Genomic DNA, 26,022 nt, shown 5'->3' on the forward strand with positions numbered 1-26,022 from the left:
CTCTGTGGGTATTACCCCCTTCCCCGGCTTCAAACATCTGCCCCAGCCATCTGCTTAACCTCCGCCAGAGACTAAAATTACGGGGAACCCCACGCCAATTTTTTTTTAATAAATCCTTTATTTTAACACTAAATGACAAGTACAGTAATCAACACTATCACTGTACTTCTTATATATGTGACTGACATGTTTCTATCTATCTAATCTATGTGTGATGCTCTATTCTTTCTGTTCTAAATTGTCGGGTACCGATGCTGAATTGCCGGACGGCTTTTTTAAAGAGAGTGTCTTCTGAGCAGTTTGTCAGCTTTTGGACACCTTTGAATGTGTTTTCTATGTGTTTTGTTTGCCTGCCATTGGTTTTAACGGTGTTCGACGGTGTTCGACGAACAGTTCCACGAACATCCCGGTGTTCGATGAACCGACCCGAACCTGAACACTACAGGGGTGGCTCAACAAAAAGTAAAAAAAGTAAAAATTCCAAAAGTGTCAGAAAGTGGAAAAAACTAACAAACTGTAAAACTATTTAAAAAAAAATGAAAAAAATAATCCACAAAAATAAAAATATACTGTACCCATAAATAAACATTCTTATGAAAAAAATAAATAAATAAAAGTACACATATGTGGTATCACTGCGTCCGTAACGACCTGACCTATAAAACTGTCCCGCTAGTTAACCCCTTTAGTGAACACAGTAAAAAAAATACACAAAGCAAAAAATGTTGCTTTATCATCATACCGCCAAACAAAAAATGTAATAAAACGCGATCAAAAAGATGAAAGCAAATAAAAATGGTACCGCTGAAAATAACATCTTGTCCCGCAAAAAACAAGCCGCCATACAGCTCCATCAGCCGAAAAATAAAAAAGTTATAGAGACAGAATTGTTTTTTTCTATAAAATTGTTTTTATTGTGTAAAAGCGCCAAAACATAAAAAAAATATAAATGTAGGATCGCTGTAAACATACTGACCCAAAGAATAAAGCTACCTTATCAATTTTACCACACGCGGAACGGCATAAAAAAAAACACAAAAAAAAACAATTCCGGAATTGTTGTTTTTTATTTATTCTGCCTTCCAAAAATTGGAATAGAAAGCGATAAGAAAATGTCACGTGCCCGAAACTGGTATCACTAAAAACGTCAACTGGTCCCTCAAAAAACAAGCCATCACATGACTCTGTCGGCCAAAATATGGAAAAATTATATCTCTCAAAATATGGCGTCTTTTAGTATGTGACAGCTGTCAATCATAAAAAAACTATATGAATATGGTATCGCTGTAATCGCACTGAAGAATAAAGTTGTCTAATCAATTATACCGCACGAGGAACGGTGTAAAATAAAAACTTTAGGGTTGTGATAGGGTTAGGGTTAGGGTTGAGCTAGGGTTAGGGTTGGGCTGGGATTAGGGTGGGGCTAGGGTTAGGGTTGCGCTATGGTTAGATTTGGGCTAGGGATAAGGTTATGGTTGGGTTATGGTTAGGGTTTGGCTAGGGTTAGGGTTAGGCTAGGGTTAGGGTTGGGCTACGGTTATGGTGGGCTACTGTTAGGGTTGGTCTAGGGTTATGGTTGGAGTAGGGTTAGGTTGGGTTTGTGCTAGGGTTGGAGTTGTATTAGAGTTAAAGTTAGGGTTGTGTTGGGGTTGGGATTTTTTTCAAAAGTAAAAAAAAAACAACAACGATATGGCGACTAGTGTTGAGTGTAAGTGCTCGCTACTTGAGTTTGCATCAGGTATAAACTAAGTATCGCGTGTGCTCGAGTCTCCGCCCCATATGTTTTGCAGCTGTTAGACAGCCAAAAAAGCCTTGCGGGTATTGCCTGCCATGCACGACGTTGTTCGAGACTCCGCGGCCGCATGTTTCACGGCTGTTAGGCAGCTGCGACACATGCAGGGATTGCCTATTTGTTATGCAATCCCTGCATGTGTCGCAACTGTCTAGTGGCCGTGACTCATGCAGCGGCGGCTCGAACACAGTTGTTCAGCATGCAGAATATACTCGGGCAGCACTCGAGCGTGCTCAGTGAAAGGGTTAACTGAGCACGCTCACTCAACACTACTCTGCTCTCTTTCCCAGGTCACACAAAATTCTCTGCCAATACCTACTGTGATGGAGGAGGACAAGAGCTGTCAGTCATTACATACACCACTTTGCAGTATTCGCTGATGCAGAATGGTGAATGTAATGTCATACTGCTATGCTTTACTCCCCTTGCACTCGTAATCACAGGTTGTGATGACGGTGAGATCCATGTGACCTGGTTAGACTCATCAATTTTACCAGATCTAATACAGAAAGCTTGGTCTAACCTTCTCTGGGACATCTTATCTTTTCCCTGTACAACGCTGCTTGCTTATGACTGGGCAGCATGATACAGGGGAAAAAGAGAAACGCCCTCAGAGAAGAATCTATGATACTCCCGTTTCTTAGTTGTAACGTTAATTAGTATATAAACTTTACAAGCTAACAGCTGTGCAAAGGAGATGAGGAATAAAGAAATATGTTTTATTCCGATTTTCAGCCACTTTATCATGATATAGCCAGTTCATCATCTAAAAAATGGTGAAACGTCTTCTTTAAATCAGAACTTGGGCTTTCATTTGTTGGAAAAAAAGAAAGTTACACTTGGCAACAAGATTGGTATTGTTAGCTTTCATAAATAAGTTGTAAAAATGAAATTTTTATAACAATTGTTTCACAAGTCTAATGAAAAATAACCCTTTAGTTTTTCTTGCCAAATCAATATTTTTTAACTTTCTGCTTTTTATATGTTTTTGACAACAATAAAAAGAGTGCATGGAATAACATGCTTTTCAAGTGCAGCCTCAACAGTAATGCCCACAAGAAGCAAAGAAACTGGAATGCAATCAATCAGTAATGTTTTGTTTTTTAATTAGATAATTTTGTATCAAAAACAAAAGGGCAGTTAAGTATTCTTAACATACTTGAATGTAGTTGGAATTACAGAATATTCATTAGTGAAATTACTATAAAGAATTACAATGAATATCTTATAAGTTACAACATTTTCATTTTTACTTATTCTTTTTTTTATTATAACCTCACATCCAGCCTCACAACACACCAGAGAGAGAAATAACCATGATGAACCCTTTTACACATAAAATAAATAATATTTATTTTTAGATACATATAATCCTGCTAAAGTGAATGGGTCACAGAGAATCAGGCTATAAACATCCATAGCTCAGGATAAGGGATGAGCGGACCTGTTGAAATTTGGATCTTGGTACCCGACCCAAACTGTATTCCAAACTTCGGATCGGGTACCAGAACTGTACCCAAACTTGAACCAGGACCCGAACCCCAATGAAAAACAATGGAGACCCGAACTTTGGGTCTGAGTAAGAAAAAAAACTCTCTCTACAGCGGACTTCCCCCGCAACTCCGAACATTGCAACAGACTTCTAGAGAAAGTCCATGTTCGGCGTTTAGCATTGGACTAACTGTCCAGTATAAATGCCGAACTTTTAAGTTCAGGTACACTCATCTCTACTCAAGATTACTTGATTTAATTTTAGTACACAGAATCTAGAGCAATCAAATAAAACTAAAAAGGACAAGTAACGGAAGCATTCTGTCTCTCAACAAGACTCCGGTGGGTAATCCTAGAACATCCAACAATGGTTGCCGAATGCTTTCAAATTTCTTAATTGCATTTCTCTTTCTATAGACTCCTATTTACAACCACATATTGTCCATTTTATTCCCCAATTGTTGGTGGTTGGACATCTAACCAATGTTTTTGTGCCTGATATAAAATATGTGATATACCTATAGCAATCGGAGATTCCAAGTCAACCCAATCCCTTAGATACCCCCCGATACACATATCCTGAGATGCGCCTAAAATCGGATTCCAAATATGCTTTTGTTTTAGGGACAGAGCATCTTTCCAAAATGGGCCTGAGTGTATTCCCAGAACATATTCATCAATTGTGCATTCTCCACTCCACACCTCATTCTTCACTCATTCTCATTCTGCACTTGAGTGAACCCCAATTTTATGGAGGAAGCTGGGTGTTCTATAAAGCCTTTGAATAAAAAAGATCTGTGAAAGCCTCTGTAATTTACATGGGGACAACCTGGGAATGAGCTCCAACAACTCCATCTACGGTTCTTCAGAAATTGGACCAATATCTGTTTCCCACTTAGATTTAAATCGGTATTCCTATCTCCAAGATCCTCTCCCAATATATAGTAGGTATAATAATAATATTAGCAAATACCTCCAATTAGAAATGTAGTATAGTTCTTCTGATTTGCTATGTCACCTACCCCATGGCAGGGCATTGCAGCAGCTTAGATATCCATGGTTATGGCTTATCATAAAGTGACAATTAGTAAGTTTTTTAGTTTTTGTAACCATGGTGTCACGGGTGTGTCAGAAGTGACAGACAGTCACCCTGCAGTTGGTTGCAGGATATCTCTACGTTTGCCTTTACAGACATTTTCTTAGACGCTGTCTCTAGGACCCAGCGGCTACCTTCCTCTGGCTATTTAACACCCTGCCTGGGTGTATAAATACCGGCTATGTATTCATTACTACTTGTGAAGGCTTAGCATGAGCAGTACTTCATGCTCTCTGGAGCTTGAGAACGGGTGCGCATTTGTCTGGAGTTCGTCTAAAGCTAAGCAATTTCCCCCAGTTTGTCTACCTATGTTGTCTATAGTGTTTAATTGAGATCAACTAGTGCTCATTTCCTCCCTTCCCTAGCCTTAGCCATATGCCAGGGAAAGACAGGACAATGCACATGTGAAGCGACTGGTGAAGAGCCAATACAAGGGAAGACAGGGTGATGCTAGATCAACCTAAGAGGTCTCCACTTCCCCCCTTTCGCTAGAGTTTGGGCTTCCTTTCTCTCTTCCCTTTGTGATGCACTATTGTAGCACCCTGGGGGTTCAGTTGCTACATAGGTATTGCATCTCTCCCAGACGTGCGATGTCTCACTTTCAGGTAAGGATGGAGTGTGGACCAGGACCCCGACACCTGCATGCATTACACCACATGTCCGGGGGGCAGGGCGACCGATATGCTCCAAGTAGAGCACGACAGTCCCTGTCCCTGGCTGGAGTGGGGGGAGGGAATACCTAGTAAAAGGGGAACCCGGTAGTGCAGGAGTAGGGAGGAAGCAGTTCCTGGGTGCACCTAGAGGGAGGTATAAAAGGTGGGCACCATCTTAGTTCAAAGAGAAGTCGGTTCAGTCAGAGGGAAGATGTGACAGAGCAGGTCTCTGTTGAGCTCTGCTCCAGACGCGGGTCTAGCCTGTGAGGCCCAGTCAGCACTGAAGAGAGAGAGAGAGAGTTGGGGAGAAGAATGAAGAAGAGCGGAGGAGGTTCCAGGAACACAAAGGAGAGAAGGGACCCCAGGGGTGTGGACCGGCTGATAGCCACCATACGCCCGCATCTACCTGAGCAGTGGGGTCAGGCCAAGGGTGAGACGGGTCCCCGAAACTAGCGGAGGCGGGGAACTACCCTCAACTTGAAACCGGAGGCTGTGACATTTTATATGGTGCAACCCCTCGCTACACCCGCTAGGAAGGCACCACATAGGGTCAGGGAAACTGGCGCCGAAGTTTACCCAGAGAAGGCCTCAGGCAGCCAGACAGAAGCGTGGTCACTGGTGGGGTATGACAGGCCAGAGGAAGGACACGAGAAGGGGGTACTGCGAAGCGCTCCAAAATTATCTGAGAGTTGGCCGAGCCCCCTCACCTGGTGAACATGGTGCGACGCGGGAAGTTACAGCTGGCCGGAGTAACGTGGAGTAACGAACTGTGAGTAAAGATCCTGGACTGCATTACAGAGACTCTGAGTTATTATTCCCGCGCACCATCACCCCCATCATTCACCTACACTGCCCTACGATAGAACTCAGCTGAATCCCTACGATGTAACAGGGAACCTGATCCTGCGATCAGACCTGCTAAAGTCCTAAGCTAGTCTGTACGGAGACCTATAGATGTGGGGAAGGAATCCCTACAAGTACTAAGGACTGGGAGGAAAATGGGACACCTCCTAACAGAAATAGTAGCAGACAGACGAACAAACAAAATATATAGAACATAGAGGTCCGAAGACCAAGCAAACTAACAGAGTTAGATACAGAGCACAGGCTAGCTAGAAAGTAGTTATACAATGAAGTCCAGCAAAGCCAGAAGGGCGGAGCAGGATTAAATAAGCCAACAAGGTCATGTGACCAGCAAAGGAAAAAACCTAAGAGCAAGGTTCTAACAGTACCCCCCCTTCTAAGAGGATCCTCCGGATCCCCTAGGACCAGGCTTATCAGGAAATCTCCTGTGAAACGCTCTGATAAGTCTGGACGCGGAAACATCATCTGACCTCACCCAAGAGTTATCCTCGGGTCCGAAACCTTTCCAGGCCACAAGATACTGCAAACTACCTCTATACCGTCTAGAGTTAAGGATGCGAGAAATTTCATATTCCCCGTCCTCCACCACCGGAGGAACAGAGGCAGAGGCGTCACCATCTGACACAACAGCTTTTTTTAACAGAGAGACATGAAATATCGGATTAATTCTCCAGGAGGTAGGAACCTCCAACCTAACAGCAGATTGGTTGACAACCTGAAGCACCTTAAAGGGCCCTACAAACTTGGGACCCAATTTCTTAGAAGGAATCCTCAACCGCAGATTCCTAGAGGACAACCAAACCATGTCACCAACAGCGAACAAAACCTCCTGTCGTTTCTTATCAAAGTAGTCTTTAGATTTTCTGTTGGCCTCCTGAAGATTACCACGCACATCCGTCCAAACTCTCTCCAAATCACCGGAAAAAATCTCCTCCTCAGGCACGGCAGATCCCAACTTGGAGAACGACCCAAACGACGGATGTCTCCCAGAACAACAAAAAAAAGGCGAACAACCAGCAGAAGAAGATGTATGATTGTTCAGAGCAAATTCAGCAAGGGGCAAAAACTCAGACCACCCCTCTTGATTGTCTGCCACAAAACAACGCAAGAACTGCTCAACATCCTGGTTTTTCCTTTCTGTCTGGCCATTAGATTCAGGATGATATCCGGACGAGAACGACAAATGAACTCCCAACCTGTCACAAAAGGCACGCCAAAAACGAGCCACGAACTGAGGACCCCTATCAGAAACAATGTCAGTAGGAACGCCATGAAGTCTGACAATTTCCTTGACAAAGGCCTTAGCGAGAGTTTTAGCGCAGGGCAGTTTGACGAAGGGAACCAAGTGACACATCTTGCTAAATCGGTCCACGACCACCCAGATGACAGTAAAACCCTCAGAGGGGGGAAGGTCAGTTATAAAGTCCATAGCCAAATGTGTCCAAGGAGCACTGGGAACCTCCAAAGGACAAAGCAACCCCGCAGCAGGAGTATGTGAGGACTTAGATCTAGCACATATAGTACATTGACGCACCCACTTAATGACTTCCTTCTGCCATCCAGGCCACCAAAAACTGCGACCCACCAGTCTCTTGGTCTCAGAGATTCCGGGATGACCTGCCAACCGAGATTCGTGACACTCAACAAACAAATCTCTCCTAAAGATCCCAGGCACAAACAACCTCCCATGAGGAGTGTTAGATGGGGCATTCTCCTGTGCTTTAAGAATCTCATCTTCCAAAACGGAGTCCAAAGCAGCTATCACAACACCTTCTTGTAAAATGTTCTCCTCTTTCTCAGCACCGACTATGGGAGAAAAACTGCGAGACAAGGCATCCGCCTTAACATTCTTAGTACCAGGGATGTAAGTAACGGAGAAATTAAACCGCGAGAAAAACAGTGCCCACCTAGCCTGACGGGCATTCAGGCGCTTGGCAGCATCAAGATATATCAGATTTTTATGATCCGTAAGAACCTGAACGGGAAATTCCGCACCTTCCAAGAAGTGGCGCCAGTGTTCAAATGCGAGTTTAATAGCCAATAATTCCCGATTACCAATATCGTAATTCAGTTCAGTCTCCGAAAATTTTTTTGAAAAAAGGCACAGGGATGTAATCCATCCCCGTTATCCTGAGACAATACTGCGCCAACCCCCACAGAGGAAGCATCAACCTCAACCAAAAACGGCTTAGTCACATCAGGCTGCATAAGGATGGGAGCAGAGGTGAACCTCTCCTTGAGATACACAAAAGCTTCAATGGCCTCAGAAGACCACTGAACCGCATCAGCACCTTTCCTGGTGAGATCGGTCAGAGGTTTGACAATACTAGAAAATTTTTTATGAATTTTCTGTAATAATTGGCGAAACCTAAAAACCTCTGTATCGATTTCAAACCAATAGGCCTAGGCCATTCCTGTACAGCTTGAACTTTAACCGGGTCCATCTCAAAACCTTCGCTGGAGATAATGTAACCCAAAAAACTAATTCTCTGTACAGCGAACTCACATTTCATCAGCTTAGCAAAAAGCGAATTGTCCATTAATAACTGTAATACCTCACGTACGCTCCGCCAATGAGACTCCAGATCCGGCGAATAAATCAAAATGTCATCCAAATGCACAACCACATTTTTGCCGATCAAAGGTCTAAGGATGTCATTAATAAGATTCTGAAAAAATGCAGGAGCATTAGTAAGACCAAAAGGCATAACCAGATTCTCAAAATGACCCACAGGAGTGTTAAAAGCAGTCTTCCATTCGTCACCCTCCTTCATGCGCAACAGATTGTATGCCCCCTTAAGGTCAATTTTAGAGAACCACTTGGCCCCCATTAACTGGTTAAACAGATCAGGAATCAATGGCAGTGGGTAAGGATTGCGTACAGTAATTTTGTTAATCTCACGAAAATCCAGACAAGGACGTAAACCGCCGTCCTTTTTTTTTACAAATAAAAATCCAACCGCCACAGGAGACTTAGAGGGCCTAATGTGACCGGCGGCCAAACTTGTCTGTATGTATTCCTCCAAAGCCTTCCTCTCAGGAATAGTAAGGTTAAATAAACGACTTTTAGGAAGAGTCGCTCCAGGGACAAATTCAATAGAACAATCATAGTCTCTATGGGGAGGCAAAACCTGCGATTCCTTCTCAGAAAAAACTCTCCAAAAATCCTGAATAGGAACAGGCAATTCTCCCCTATCCAAAGCTGCAATACGCCCGTTACAACACTTGTCATAACATTTATGGCTCCAGGATTTAATTTCACTGGTAGACCAATCCAGTACAGGATTGTGAAATTTTAACCAGGGCAATCCCAATATTACTGGAGAAGGCAAGTTATTCAAAACTACCAAATCCAATTTCTCGTGGTGAACACCATTAATAGTGAGAGGAAATTCACAGACCTTGAGAGTAATATTCTTCAAAGGGGAACCATCCACCGAAACCACAGCAATAGGGGATGATAAAGGTTCGGGTTTTAAATTGAGTCTTTCCAAGAATCCCCCATCAATAACATTCAGAGTAGATCCACAATCAACAAACACCCGAAATTCCATTAATTTTTCCTGAGCAATCGTGGAAGCAGCTAAAAATACACCCTTGGAATTTAAACAGGCAATACGGGCATGACTGACCATTTTTTTTTCTTTCTTCATACGAAGCTCACAGCCTTTAATCAAATGACCAGATTTTCCGCAATAGAAACACAAGCCTTCAGAAAATCTACGGTCTTTTTCTTGAGAGCGAGGTGCCACCGATCCAATCTCCATCGGTTCACCACTGTTAGTACACACATTCTCATAACCAGAAACTGACATAGCAGAGGATTTGCTCTCATTAACCCTTGCACGCAGTCTCCTATCCACCCGTATAGCTAATTGCATAGCCTGTTGCAAATCTTCAGGTGTAGGATAAGCAATTAGCAGGTCTTTAACCCTTTCATTAAGCCCAGCAAGAAATAGACTTTTCAGAGCAGAATCGTTCCACCCTGTTTGAGTAGACCAACGACGGAAATGAGTACAATATTTTTCCACATTACCTGATCCCTGTTTCAAACGTCTCAACTCAGTCTCAGCTGATGCGACACGGTCAGGATCATCATATAATAGTCCCAAAGCAGAAAAAAAACTCTCCACTGATCTGAAGCATGTATCACTAGGTTGCAAAGAAAAGGCCCACTCCTGAGGCTCTTTGCGCAAAAGTGACATTATGAACCCTATGCGCTGGGATTCATCCCCAGAGGACTTGGGTCTCAAACGAAAATACAATAAGCAAGCATTTTTAAATGAAAAAAATTCTCGGTGTTCACCAAAAAATAAATCCGGCAAACATACCTTAGGCTCCAAGAAATTTGCTCCAGGACAGTTACTCACGTGCTGACGGAGCTCGGCCACCTCCAGAGAGAGTCCCTGCAGGCGATGAGCCAAATCCTGCACCGACACCATGATGGAACAGAAAAATCTTTCCTTAGAGAATTTGCAGGCTGGACTTACTGTTATGTTCTGCTACCAGAGCTAAGGAATTAGAGGAGATATGTCCCTACGATAGAACTCAGCTGAATCCCTACGATGTAACAGGGAACCTGATCCTGCGATCAGACCTGCTAAAGTCCTAAGCTAGTCTGTACGGAGACCTATAGATGTGGGGAAGGAATCCCTACAAGTACTAAGGACTGGGAGGAAAATGGGACACCTCCTAACAGAAATAGTAGCAGACAGACGAACAAACAAAATATATAGAACATAGAGGTCCGAAGACCAAGCAAACTAACAGAGTTAGATACAGAGCACAGGCTAGCTAGAAAGTAGTTATACAATGAAGTCCAGCAAAGCCAGAAGAGCGGAGCAGGATTAAATAGGCCAACAAGGTCATGTGACCAGCAAAGGAAAAAACCTAAGAGCAAGGTTCTAACAATCCCTGTGCTGCTCACAAACATCAGGCCCAGCGGTCTGCCCTGCAGCGGCGGTTCATCCTGACCGCAAACCACGGGTGGCGTAGTCGGACATTTGAAAATAATGAAAACCATATCAATAGACTGCCACTGGTTTGACCACCCTGAGCCACGGGACCGGGTCATCGCCACGGTGACTACAACCCCCAGCATCCCACCAAAGGCCCGGTTCCGGGTTCCCCACGCGGCCCAGGGGGTGAATCACTATGTCTTTCCCACATCTTGCGTGACACATGGATACCTAAGATGTTCCCATGATCTGTACATGGGGTAAGCAACATAGTGAATCAGAAGAACTATACTACATTTAGAATTGGAGGAATTCGCTAATATTATTATTACAACTAATACATATTGAGGTAGGATCTTGGAGATGAGAATAAACCTTTAACTGTCAGAGGGTTCTCATCTATGCAAGGTCACAGAAGTTATTAATATTTAGTAGAAATTAAACCATGTGTGTGGTTCACAGGTAGGATCATATCTGGGATAAAGTGATTGTGTATTAGCATCCTTGTCATAGTTGACTGGGTCTAATATGTGTGCCTAAGTTGTAGGTATTTGTAAAAAGATGATAAGGCAAGTTAATCTCCTTCTGGAGTTTCTACATCCCATCTTCAAGCAGATAATCTATTATCTGGATTACTAAGGTTACTGTATTAATGGTTAGTGGCCACATTAGAAAAGTAAGTACATGCCAACAATGATTTTGCTACTGAGAGAAAAACATTTGATTTATTGTGATTTACACTAAATTGAACGCGCTGATTCCAAACATGAACTCCGAATTTTCCTGACACATTTAGATTTTAAGTTATACATGCAAAGGATATTCACTTATAATGTTAATGCATTATATATTGGAAATATTCCAACGTACATGCCCAGACCTCTCCGAACACGCTCATACAGGTCTATCGGCTGATGTCAGCAGGGAGTATATAAGGCAAACTGGACAGAGCTCAATAAAGTGATCTGTTATAGAGCTATCAGTTTGGAAACTTAAGGCTGGAGTCATACTAGCGTATAAAAAATTGGTCCGATGCTGAAAAATTAGGACGAGTGTATGGTGGTATGTTATACATACTGCTGAATAAAAAGGGTTCAATAAAATATTATGCACCCCAAAAAAATGTTTTGTGTGTAAAAGCAGGAAAACATTAAAAATCTTATATTAATCTGGTATCGCTGTAATCGTACTGACCTACAGAATAAAGCCATCGTATCACTTATACCCAGGGCCGGCGCCAGCACCCGGAGCACGCGGGCAAGTGCCGGGGCCCTGAGCAGGCTCACTCACCCGCTGCGCTATGGGACCCGTGAGCGGAGGAGGGTGGTGTCAGCTCCCGCTCCCCCCGCTTGCTCAGGGCCCCGTCAGCCGGCGGCACAATACTTACCTCTCCCTGTGCTTCCGCAGCAGGTCCGATGTCTTCCGCAGCTGCAGCACTGTGACGTCTCAGGTCAGAGGGTGCGGTGACGTCTTTCCACCGCGCTCTCTCCTGAGCCGTCACAGCGCAGAGTGGGAAGACGCCGGCGATGCTGGAGTCCAGAGCATCGGCAGCAGGTGAGTAGTTAGGTGAGTATTTTATTTTATTTTTTTTAATGTATGGAGGCATGGGGAATTATAAGGGAGGGGGGAGAGAGGTGACATCCTGCATTGGGTGTTATATGGGGGGAAAGTGACATCCTGCATGGGGCATTATAAGGGGTGGTGACATTATGCATGGGGCATTATAAGCGTGCGTGACATCCTGCATGGGACATTATAAGGGGGTGACATAATGCATGGGGCATTATAAGGGGGGTGACATTCTGCATGGGGCATTATAAGGGGGAGTGACATAATGCATGGGGCATTATAAGGGGGGGTGACATCGTGCATGGGGCATTATATGGGGGGATCAGCCTGCATAAGGCATTATGTGGGGGAAACAGCCTGCATGGAGCATTATGTTGGGGCACAGCCTGCATGGAGCGTTATATGGGGGCCAGTATTCTGTATGGAGCGTTATATGGGGCCAGTATCCTATATGGAGCGTTATAATGGGGCCAGTATCCTTTATGGAGCGTTATATGGGGGCCAGTATCCTGTATGGAGCATTTTTTGGGGGCCAGTATTCTGTATGGATCAATTCGCCGGTTTCTGAGCTATTTTAGAAATTACAATAGATATCGGTCATGTAATGCAAGAAGTGAAATCTTCTGCATTGTATTATGTATATATATTTTTCTGTGGCATCTGTGTGTCATGAATCGTGGTATGTGATAAAGGGGCCCACTGAGACTCTTTCGCCCAGTGCCCACGAAAACCTGGAGCCGGCCCTGCTTATACCGCACGGCGAATGCCATGAAAGAAATAAAAAGCAATTCTTGAACTTTTGTTCATATTTATCCTGTGAATGCTGGGAGTTGTTGTTTCACAAAAACTGGAATGTCCATAGTTCCTGCACTTACAAAATGTGTGAAAATATGTAACAATGGGAATGGTTTCTCTCATAGACAGTGATTCCTGCTCTTACCTGTCATTTGTCCATTGCTAGATGTATCACCAGCAAACAAAACACTCAATGTTCTTGATTTCAGGCCTTAAATACACTAAAGCTGGAATTGGACTGGTTGCTATGGGCTATAGGTCTTTGTTCCTATGGTAACAGTGTAGTGTTGTCATAGAGCCTAGAATTTAATTACATTTGAAGCAATATAAAGTCATTTACTTTTTTCAGTCGCAGTAAATACAGTTTACTTTTTGGGAACTTTTCCTTATTCGTCCTGCTCCTCCAGCCTTGATGCTAACCAATGTGATCTGCCATATTATTACTACTTGTTATTAATATTAATTAATACCTGTGGAGATATCACTCATGGTCATATGTGACATCATCAAATCCAGGAGGCCATTGTTACCTCACAGCATGATGTCACAATGACTGTGGGTCTATATAAACGGGTGTTCAGGGGGCAAATGATCATTTCAAGAGATGAAGACAAGGAGAGCAGAGGATCCAGGATCGAGGACACAGATTCTCATTTCAGGAGATGAGACGAGGAGATTGGAAGTTCCTGGATTGAGGATACAGGTAAATGAGAAACTTTACAGGGATTTAAGTTAGTGAACTTAGCGCCAACATGGACATCGATCCTCCAAGTCTACGGATTGTGGCTGTAAGGTTCTAGCTTTCTCCAGTCCTTGCTGGCAGAATCTCTAGACTTGGGTGATGAAGGTTCTTTGTGAGGTCAAACAGCAGAATGTTGGACACTGAGAGTTCTATGCAGAAAACATGGGGACATCCCTGGGGCTATCACAGAGGTCAGCAACAAGATGGGACCTTGGATGGAGACCCTGCATGTGCTACTTCGGTCATTGACAGTTCCAGTGGTATAGGTGGCTGCCACAGATTGCTGGTGGTGGTTCTGTCATTTTAATTTCGGATTTTTGAGGCAAAAAATAATCTACCCTTAGTCCCATACATGGGAGAGAGGTTGGTGTAGATACATTGGGGGACACATATTAATTTATTTTACTGTATTTTACATATATATATATATATATATATATATATATATATATACACTGTATATATGTGTATATATATATATATATATATATATATATATATATATATATATAGTTTCCACGATTTTTTATAAATTACATTTCTTGCACCATTTTTAAGTATCTACATCAAAATTTAAAAATGCAAAGAAAAGGGGGCATAAAGTACAATATATATATATGACTGATTTTCTATGGGTCTTTGCCTGATCCGTCTTGTATTATTTTTTTCTTACCAGAAAGAATATCTGGATCCTGGAAGGAAGACTGAAGAATCTAACAAGAGCCACGGGATTATTTAGTGTTAATCATTTAATATGTCTGTAGATAATATTTGTTGTCTTATGAGGTCATTATATACTGATTATATAGATCTAATTCTGGAATCAGTGCATCATGACATCATATTACATAGGTGTCTGCTGTCTAACCTAATTGTATAAGGGACCTGATATGATATAACTGCCCTATGTCTGTATCCGAAGGGCTAGTGTTTGTGGGGTGTAGTGTTTGTGGGGTGTAGTGTTTGTGGGGTCTAGTGTTTGTGGGGTGTAGTGTTTGTGGGGGGTAGTGTTTGTGGGGGGTAGTGTTTGTGGGGGTTAGTGTTCTGTATTTTTACAGGGGAGATCAACGTAGACAAGCTATAAGCTCAGAGTCCGATCTGATAAGGAGAGGTGAGGCGTGTTACCAGGACAAAGAAGATCTGCTCTCCGGAAACGAGTCATTGCTCTATATATCAGTTAGTTAGTTGTAGTATGGCCTTGGTCCAGGGTTCTTGAACTGATCGCCTTTTCTCGGGGTCAAGAAGGAATTTTTTCCCTGTGGCACACATTGGCTGAACGTGTCCAGGTTTTTTGCCTTCTTCTGGATCATTGGCTTTAGGTAGGGGTAAACATTTTATTTAATAAAATGTTTAAAATTAATGCTCTGTCTCCTTGTGTCTTTATTTTATAGCACTCAGGTAGTTGTATATGTCAGTTCTCATTTTTATGATCCACGGCTGCCACAATATGAAGGCAAACTGAAATACAAGGGCGGTAATTATGTGTCTACTAATGTAATGACTGTATCTATGATGCATAAAATATAGTCAAAAAAGCAAGGGGTAGATGCCCAAACAGATTTAAGTCAAGAAAAGCTGCAATTGGACTAATTAAAAATATATTTTTATTAGAATTGATTAAAAAACCTCAATAAAACTCACCTAAAAACGCCAATAACAAATATCAACAGAGATGAGGTAGGTCACCTCAGTGACCAGTAGGTGCTTAGAATAGTGCCAGTATTCCAAAACCAATTGTCACTAGACATGCAGCCAAACACACAGCAGGTACAAATAACAATTTAGTGACCAGCTAGGGGTGGCCACAAACTGTACAATAAATGCTCATATCCTTATATACACACGTGGTCAAAATTGTTGGTACCCCTCGTTTAATGAAAGAAAAACCCACAATGGTCACAGAAATAACTTGAATCTGACAAAAGTAATAATAAATTAAAAATCTATGAAAATGAACAAATGAAAGTCAGTCATTGCTTTTCAACCCTGCTTCCACAGAATTAAAAAAAAAAATAAACTCATGAAATAGGCCTGGACAGAAATGATGGTACCCCTGAAAATAATGTGACAAAAGGGACATGTTAAATGAAGTTGTGTCCACTAATTAGCATCACAGGTGTCTACAATCTTATGATGAGCCAGTGGGCCTGTATATAGGGTTACATATACTCACTGTGCTGTTTGGTGACATGGTGTGTAACACACTCAACATGGACCAAAGGAAGCAAAGGAAAGAGTTGTCTCAGGAGATTAGAAAGAAAATTATAGACAAGCATGTTAAAGGTAAAGATTATGAGACCATCTCCAAGCAGCTTGATATGCCTGTGACTACAGTTGCAAATATTATTCAGAAATTTAAGATCCATGGGACTGTAGCCAACCTCCCTGGACGTGGCCGCAGGAGGAAAATTGATGATAAATCAAAGAGACGGATAATACTAATGGTAACAAAAGAGCCTAGGATAACTTCTAAAGAGATTAAAGGTGAACTTCAAGCTTAAGGAACATCAGTGTCAGATCGCACCATTCGTCGTTGTTTGATCCAAAGTGGACTTCATGGTAGACGACCAAGGAGAGCATCATTGTTGAAAAAAAAGTCATAAAAAAGCCAGACTGGAATTTGCCAAACTACATGTTGACAAGCCACAAAGCTACTGGGAGAATGTCCCATGGACAGATGTCTGTGTTCACAGACAGAAAAATTAAAGGGGTTGTCCACTACTATTGAAAATAGTCCAATGTATTATTATGATAAATAGAAGCTTCTTTGTATATACCTTCCTCTGCTGTTTCTGCCTGTGAGCGGCACTATCACTTGCCGCTCACAGGAATCACGTCACCCCCAGCTGCAGTCGGCGCTGACAAGTTCAGGCTGCAGCCGAGGGTCCCTCTTCTGCGTTCCATGGTGGCTGCTGGGTCGTGGGCGGGGTTACCCCGCGCATCACACCCGGCATCCACCGCGTGCTCTCCCTCTCCCCATTCATTGGGAAAGCAAATGGTGGATGCAGAGTGTGACGCGGGGGTAACCCTGCCCACAACCCAGCAGCCACCGCGGGGATCCCAGCGCTGAGTCACGCCTCACTTGACATGACCTCAGCGGGGGTCACGTGCTGCCTGTGAGTGGCCAGTGATAGCATTGCTCACAGGCAGAAACAGCAGAGGAAGGTAATTACAAAGAAGCTTCTGTTCATCATAAAAATACATTGGGCTATTTTCCATAGTAGTGAACAACTCCTTGAAGCATAACAATAAAAGAACACTGTCCCTACTGTTAAACATGGAGGAAGCTCTGTTATGTTTGGGGCTACTTTGCTGTGTCTGGCACAGGATGTCTTGAATCAGTGCAGGGTACAATGAAATCTCAAGTCGACCAAGGGATTCTAGAGAGAAATGTGCTGCCCACTGTCAGAAAGCTTGGTCTCAGTTGCAGGTCATGATTCTTGCAACAGGATAATGACCCAAAACACACAGCTAAAAACACCCAAGAATGGCTAAGAGGAAAACATTGGACTATCCTGAAGAGGCCTTCTATGAGCTCTGACCTAAATCCTATTGAGCATCTTTAGAAAGAGCTGAAACATGCCGTCTGGAAAAGGCAACCTTCAAACACGAGACTACTGGAGCAGTTTGCTCATGAGGAGTGGGCCAAAATACCTGTCGAGAGGTGCAGAAGTCTCATTGACAGTTACAGGAAACGTTTGATATCAGTGATTGCCTTAAAAGTTTGTTCAACAAAATATTAAGTTAAGAGTACCATCATTTCTGTTCAGGCCTACTTCATGAGCTTAATATTTTTAAAAATTCTGTGGAAGCAGGGTTGAAAAGCAATGACTGACTTTCATTTGTTCATTTTAATCATTTTTAATTTATTATTACTTTTGTCAGATTCAAGTTATTTCTGTGACTATTGTGGGTTTTTCTTTCATTAAACGAGGGGAACCAATAATTTTGACCACGTGTGTACTATTGAACAGTTTTTATATGTACCTTAGTTCAGAAATGGCAATGCTCATTCAAACTAGCTGAGCATTCAAGTGGTTACTAGTGGAACCCCGGTCCTTTTCTTCAACTGTGGAGCATATTATGCCTTTTCTCAGGTATTTATGTAGGATGATAATAATTAGCATATATCAGTCAGACATCATCTATAAACCTGTCCACTTTGGGCAAAGGGGATAACACTCTTATAGGTGCAGCTACATACATGCAGCGACATAGGGCTATGATCTCAACATACCACTGTCACCCTGTATGCACAATAATGCGGTATTGGTGTAACTGTGTGCACACATGTGATTATTCACCAACCGTAGGAAAATAAAGGGAATAATCTCACCCAAGTTGAGGATATACCATGCCGGTTCCCTAGTTCATTCATTTCCTCCATTCTCCCGACGCGTTTCTTCAAACACATTGATTCATCAGGGGAGGTACTTATTCCTGCCGTGTAGACGGTAATATCATTACAGACACGTTTGTGGGATAACGTGCTCAATGTTGCAGTAGAGGCACTCACCTCACTGTCTCCATTTTAAACCAACACTGCGCTGTTGTGGCTCCATCTACAGTGTGTGACGCATTTCCAGTCCGAAAATCTCACTTCCGGTCTGTGAAACGCAGGACATGGCCGCTGGAACTCACTGGTTCCGGAAGCGACGCCTAAGGCGCCGCCCCATGGTAACAGTGTCCAGGGCTCACAATCCTTGTCCTTGCCCCCCAGACTCGAGATACAAGGTAGAAGGGTTGTAACCTCTTACAGTGAGTACAGAAAGTATTCAGGGCCCTTTAAATTTTTCACGCATTGTTTCATTGCAGCCATTTGGTAAATTCTAAAAAGTTATATTTTTTTCTCATTATAGTACACTCTGCACCTCATCTTGACTGAAAAAAAACAGAAATGTAGAAATTTTTGAAATTTATTAAAAAAGAAAAACTGAAATATCACATGGTCATAAGTATTCAGACCCTTTGCTCAGTATTAAGTAGAAGCACCCTTTTGAGCTAGTACAGCCATGAGTCTTCTTGGGAATGATGCAACAAGTTTTTCACACCTGGATTGGGGGATCCTCTGCCATTCTTCCTTGCAGATCCTCTCCAGTTCCGTCAGGTTGGATGGTGAACGTTGGTGGACAGCCATTTTCAGGTCTCTCCAGAGATGCTCAATTGGACTTAGGTCAGGGCTCTGGCTGGGCCAGTCAATAATGGTCACAGAGTTGTTCTGAAGCCACTTCTTTGTTATTTTAGCTGTATGTGACGCGCCCCCTGGGCCTGTGTTGTGCAGGGGATACCCGGAGCCGGATCGCTGGGGGTTGTAGTCTCCGTGGCGCTGACCCGGTCCGTGCCCAGGGCGGTCAAACCAGTGACAGTCTTAATGTATAGCAAATGTCCGACTACGCCACCTGTGGATTGCGGTCAGTGGGGACCGCCGCTGCGCTGCCGACCGCTGAGGCTGATGTTGTTTGCGCAGCCGAGTATGGGATAACTCCCCACGGGAGAAGTATTACCTCAGGGCAGCTAGTGTAAATGATGATGGGAGTGATGGTGTGAGGGTCCCAATGCTAATGGTGCTGGTGCGGCGAGGAATCACAGAGACGTGCAGTTGCAGTTTTCAATGCTTTACTCACAGTTCTTTACTGGTCCTAGTCACCTCGGTACCGGCGGTGACTGCCCAAGCCGTGCTGCGTCCACCAGGCAAGGGACTCGACCAACTCCCAGGCAATTCCAGAGCGTGGCACAGGGCTCCCTTCCTTTCCTTTCTCTGGCCGTCCCCACCAGTGACCCACCTTTGTCCAGCTCCCTCGGGCCTTCTGTTGGCGAAACCTTTCTCCAGTTTCCCTGACCCTATACGGTATGCCTTTCTGGTGGATGTAGTGAGGGGTCGCACCAAGATGTGGTAACAACCTCCGGTCTTTGGCTGAGGAATCTGTTGCCTCCACCAATTTGGGTTCCGGTACCCTGTTCTGCCAACCCTTCACCCTGTATCTCCTCTGGGCATATGGGGTTCCTTCTGTCCTCGTTTCTCTGGGCCTTTCTCTGTGATCCTTGCTTCCTTTCTCCTCTGTTCCAGTTCCTTTCTTACTTTCCTTTTCGTTCCTTCTCCTCTCTCTTTCTGCTGTTCCTGGCCTCCACTCCAGGCCTGCCTCTGGAGCTGGGCCCAGACTGAGCCACAGCTCCCTGTCAGCCCTCTCTGGCTGAACTCCTCTCTGAACTGACCACTGTCCTAAGATGGTGCCCACCTAATTTACCTCCTTCTGACACCCGAGCTCAGGTGACTAGCAACCAATGGGCTCCTGCCTATGCCCAGAGACCCACCCCTATCTGCTCCTACACCACTGGGTGTACTTTCTCCTCCCCCACTCCAGCCAGGGACAGATGCTGTTGTGCCTGCACTTCTATCTTGTGGGAGCACCGTTGAGCTGTCCCTCGGAAATGGGGTGTGTGTGGTGCATGCAGCCTACCGAGTCCTGGTCCACACTCCATCCTTACCCGGGAGTGGAATATCACACCTCTAGTTTGAGGTGCAATACCCCTGTAGCAGCCGAGCCCTCGGGGTGCTACATATGCTTAGGGTCATTGTCTTGTTGGATGGTGAACCTTCGGCCAAGTCTGAGGTCCAGAGCACTCTGGAAGAGGTTTTCATCCAGGATATCTCTGTACTTGGCCGCATTCATGTTTCCTTCAATTGCAACCAGTCGTTCTGTCCCTGCAGCTGAAAAACACCCCCATAGCATGATGCTGCCACCACCATGTTTCTCTGTTGGGATTGTATTGGGCAGGTGATGAGCAGTGCCTTGTTTTCTCCATACATATCATTTAGAATTATCACCAAAAAGTTCTATCTTTGTCTCATCAGACCAGAGAATCTTATTTCTCATAGTCTGGGAGTCCTTCATGTGTTTCTGAGCAAACTCTATGCGGGCTTTCATATGTCTTGCACCGAGCAGAGGCTTCCGTCGGGCTACTCTGTCATAAAGGCCCGACTAGTTGAGGGCTGCAGTGATAATTGACTTTGAACTTTCTCCCACCACACTACTGCATCTCTGGAGCTCAGCCACAGTGATCTTGGAGTTCTTCTTTACCTCTCTCACCAAGGCTCTTCTCCCACGATTGCTCAATTTGGCTGGACGGCCAGGTCTAGGAAGACTTCTGGTGGTCCCAAACTTCTTCCATTTAAGGATTATGGAGGCCACTGTGCTTTTAGAAACCTTGAGTAATGCAGAAATTCTCTTGTAACTTTGACCAGATCTGTGCCTTGTCATAATTCTGTCTCTGAGCTCCTTGGGCAGTTCCTTTGAGCTCATGATTCTCATTTAGTCTGACATGCTGTTAAGCTCACGCCCGGACTGTTTGGCGTGAGCGTGGTTAGTGGTTCCACTGGGCCACGAACCGAGGAGTGCCTGGAGGGGCGTGACTATGTGCCTTGCCAGATCCGACAACGGACACACGGCGGCTTAATCGACTCCGTGGTCTGAGGAGGGATGAGGGAGGTGGCCCAGGTGCTACTCCAAGTCAGACCTCTGTCACACAGCTGTTGACCCACACCAGGGAATGCAGGAAAAGACAGGTTTGGCTGGTATGCAGACGGGCGGGTACTGGCAGGCACGGCTGGTATACAGACAGGCAGGTACTGACAGGTAGGTAAACAGGCTGGATAGGGACCAGTACAGACTGGGATCCAGGAGCAGAGCCGCAAGAGCGGAGGACAAGCGGAGCAGAGCAGTGCCGCAGGTGCGGAGGACAAGCGGAGCAGAGCCGCAGATGCAGAGGACAAGCGGAGCAGAGCAGAGCCGCAGGTGCGGAGGACAAGCAGAGCGGAGCAGAGCCGCAGGTGCGGGCAGACAGGACAGGGCTCTGATCCCATGGAACAGACTGGGAAACACAGGAAGATAGCTGGAACACAGGCGGTAGATACAAAGGCAGGGAAGCTGGACAAGCAGAACCAGATACACACAAGGTACTTGCAATGAAGTAGCGAGTGGACACAAAACTCACAAACAGAAGTACAGAGACAATGAGTAGGAGTTAGGTACTGGTTCAGACACTGCAGGAAAAGGGAAGGATCGGACATAGAGACAAACAGGTAACGGGCTAGGACACAGTTCAGACAGGAACTGACACTGGAAAGAGATACAGGAACAAGCCTGTGCATACAGCCCCCATAGTGGTGGAAAAAACTAGAAGTCACAGATGCAGTTAACGGGCCTGGGTTCTCAGCCCCCGGGGTGGCAGAAACAGACTAGAAGTCACAGATACAGGACAGGAAATGCCTACTCAGTTGCACAGAACACATTAAAAGAAAGTGTTGCTCAGGCACCTCCCACTGGGTGGAGGAGGTTTAAGTATCCAGTGACTCACAGCAATAGGCTGGGGACGCATTAGGACTGTGCACACTGTAACTTTAACACTCAACTGGTGAGGTGGGGTTTGCCACAACCCAGGGAATTTTTGTTCGGCTTCCATTCATTGAAAAATGCTGGTATGAGGATCCGTGTCTCATTAGCTTCCATCCATTTGTGGGTGTCAAAAATTTGTTATACTCATGTGTAATCAATCACCAATAAGAAAATGATTAAAACAAACGTGATCTTTGAATTTTCTGTAAAAATAAGAGATCTCTAAACACTGGGTTATAGGAAACCCCACATCACCAGTTGCGTGACAAAAACCCCACCTCACCAGTTGAGGGTTAAGAATCAGGAAGTGCCAGCGCCGCCGCCCTAAGCCAGCAGACAAGAGACATGCGCACAGCAGGGAGAGGAGCATAGTGTGCAGCCTGGACTGGTAGGTAAGTTGGCGGTCTTGCATGGTGGGAGATGGTAAGCCATGTCAGCACGCCGCCAGGGATGTTACACATGTGCTGTGAGCTGTGAGGTCTTATATAGAGATGTGTGTGCCTTTCCAAATTAAGTCCTATCAGTTTAATTAAACACAGCTGGACTCCAATGAAGGATGTAATGCAGCGGCTTGCTGCATTGCCAAAATGTCTGAGGGGGTGTGTTCTGGCTCACCACGTACGTCCCCTTCAGGTGACTGATCACATGACTGTGACATCATCATAGGTCCTGTGTGCACAGAGTGATATATATTTGGGGGGGTTTTGAAATGCAGTGAGTCAAGAGACCTGATCTCTGTGCCTGGGACCCCATTAGACCTGGAAGGCATGATGCCTGTAGGCCACATCTGGTGAGCCTTAAACCACAGCTTTGGCAGAGCAGAGATGATGGAAGCAGCTAGACCTAGCAAAGGTAAAAGACCGTGCTTGATATGGACATTGATGTTGTTACTTTGCTTAGGACTGTTTCTGAAGCCAAACGGGCATAGCTACGACTGAAAAGGCTCTTAGATATTTCGTGTGTAACATTCCTGTGAGCCACTGAGATGGACTATGTTATAAGCAGTTTATGATGTGTAATAAACTGCTGGACTTTAGATTACAGGAAAACATTGCATGTGTGCTTTAATTGACCCGTTGAAGTGAGTGCCCCTCAACATGATCAATAGCGCTACCTCACAATTGGTTAGAGAATGCGGGCAACTGCAGTCTGGTTGCAAGGGGTAACGGCACAGGACGACGAATGTGGATGCAAGCATCTGACTGTGGCTTGACGGGGCCACGAAGATTTAAGCATCTGGCTGTAACTCGGCAGGGTTATGAAAATTGTCGTCGCACTCAAACCTGGTTTGCTGTGGCTTGGTGGGGCCACAAAATTTTTTCTGGTGAGAGCGGTGTGAAGTGTCTGGTGTGAACAGCGCACTGCGATGGCTATAAATGGAGCAGTATCCCCAGACAGAATAGAGAAAGGGTTAGATGACCGGCTGCAAACGCTCTTCAGCAAAATAGAGTGTGCTAAAGAAATGCAGGAGCTGATAAAGATGGCTGTGAATGGAGCAGAAAATGAGACTGAAGCTATTGAGCGATTTAAGTGCCTGTTAAAATTGCAGCAGGTATTTGGGAAACGGCAACAGGACATGGTGCTGGAACGGCAGGACGTTGTTTTTTTTTAAAGCACCCCCTACAGGTGTAGTTGTCCAAAAGGGATGGAGTCTCAAAAGGGGGTGGGGCATAGAAAACCAGAATTGGTTACTGGTCGTGTGTTGGTACCGCCTAAAAATGACAATTCAACCGTTGATAACTGGGTAGCTCCAGTAGAAGGGGTTGACACCATGGGGAGTGACACTATGAAAGTAGAAAGAGAGTTCAGTCAGGAGGAGTTAAATGAGGTGAGAAAGTCCCACTTTCGTCTTCGAAGGTACAAGGGCCACAAAGAAGTTGCTCCTGTAGTCTTTGCTGAAAGGGTAAATAAAGAAAATGCAATGCTGTGTGCCTTTATTCCGAGTGTGGATTCTCCTTTAGAAGCAGAGGAGATCAGGATAGAAGAGGAGCTGACGCTGCCAGTAGCAACCTCTGGTACAGTATCCAACAATAAAGAAGACCTTTAGGAAGAGTTGGATGCAGTTCTGTAGATTCAGTACAAGCATGATGATCTACTGAGACAGAAGGTTCAGGAACTGACAGCCCTGAAGGGAGCGCTGAAAGAGGAGGTGGCCAATCATGACCAAGAGCTGGAGCCTTTCAGGCAGCAGTATCAGAGTGATGTACAGCAACTAAGGAAAAACATGGAGAATGTGTCCCAGGACCAGCTGAGCCTGGAGTCTGAGCGGCAGAAAATAAACCAGATTTTGAGGAACTTGCAGTGAGAACTGGAGGAAAGCAGAGAGGAACTCAACCAATGGAAGGAAATGTTCCAGAAAAATAAAGAAGACCTCCGCAAAACCAAGGAGGAGGTTTTGCAGTTGAAGCTTGAGAAAGAGGAGTCTGAAGATGAGCTGAATGAAATGAAAAATCATTTCTCCCTGGTGCAGTCAGAGCTGAACCAAGTGAAGAAAGGCTCTGGGGATGCGGAGGAAGCAGAGGTCACAAGAAAGGAAGTGCAGAGATTTCAAGAGCAGGTGAAGCAGCTGATGCAGGAGATGCAAAGGCTGGACGAGGGTCTACACCAGCGGGATAGGGAGCTATCTGCCTTAAAAGGGGCGCTGAAGGACGAAGTTTCTGGACGCGATCAAGACCTAGAACACCTGCGAGAACAGTTCAACCGGGAGCTGCGTGAATCCAAGAAGGAGTATGATGAACACAATAGGGACCTGCTATAAACCAAGAGGGACTATGAGGATCTCCTCAAGGTTAAGAAAAAACTAGAGGATGATAAGGCTGATGCAGAGCACATGCTACAAATGATTGAGACCACTCAGCAGGACACCCATGATGAGAATGATGATCTCCGTAGAAAGATCCTAGGACTGGAAGCTCAGGTGAAGGAGCTGAAGACATTCTGTGATGATCTGCAGAGGGCAGAGACGTGCCTTCAGGATAGAATCAGCAGGATGGAAGCTGAGTGGAAAAAGATGGAGGAGTCTATCGGAGAAGCCACAGATCAGGGTCAGGAGTTTGCCACTGAAGAAGGGAGGTATGAAGCAAATACCTCCTCGAATAATGTGAGCTTGGATGATTCGGTGGATGTAAGAGCCGAGATCAAGGAGCTCAAGGAGACGCTACAAGCCCATTTGAAGCAAGAGAAGCTTGAGAGACTGGCTGTCGAGTGCGGAGTAGGCTCATTGGAGACAGAGAGGGCTGAGAGAATTCTGCTGATAAAGGAGCAGTTGAAGCAGGAAGAACTTCAGAGATGGGCTGCTGAGAGGCGAGTAGCTGAGCTAGAGGAAGAAGTTTTCGAGCTCAAAGGTCGCCTGGCAAAGTACGGCGGGGGGGGACCCACTCGCCGTCTAGCACCGTGCCGCGCTATGGGACCTGTGAGAGGAGGAGAGTGGTGTCAGCACCCGCTCCTCCCCCACTTGCTCAGGGCCTCAGGGCCCCTACAGCCTGCAGCTCATCACTTATCTCTCCCCGTTCCTCCGCAGCCGCTCCAGTCTCTTCGCGGCTGCTGCACTGTGATGTCTCAGGTCAGAGGGTGCGGTGACATCTTTTCACCGCGCTCTTTCCTGAGCCGTCACAGCGCAGAGTGGGAAGATGCCGGTGACGCTGGAGTCCAGAGCAGCGGCAGCAGGTG

At 44.9% G+C, this 26,022-nt stretch overlaps 1 pseudogene; it reads left to right on the top strand.

The window, feature by feature from the left end:
• Positions 1–26,022, top strand: part of LOC141201659 (cingulin-like) — a 120,135-nt pseudogene that overhangs the window by 60,665 nt on the left and 33,448 nt on the right.

Source organism: Phyllobates terribilis, unplaced genomic scaffold (assembly GCF_046119375.1).
Source record: "Phyllobates terribilis strain yellow unplaced genomic scaffold, ASM4611937v1 Scaffold_122__1_contigs__length_5177241, whole genome shotgun sequence".
NCBI classification, from domain to species: domain Eukaryota; kingdom Metazoa; phylum Chordata; class Amphibia; order Anura; family Dendrobatidae; genus Phyllobates; species Phyllobates terribilis.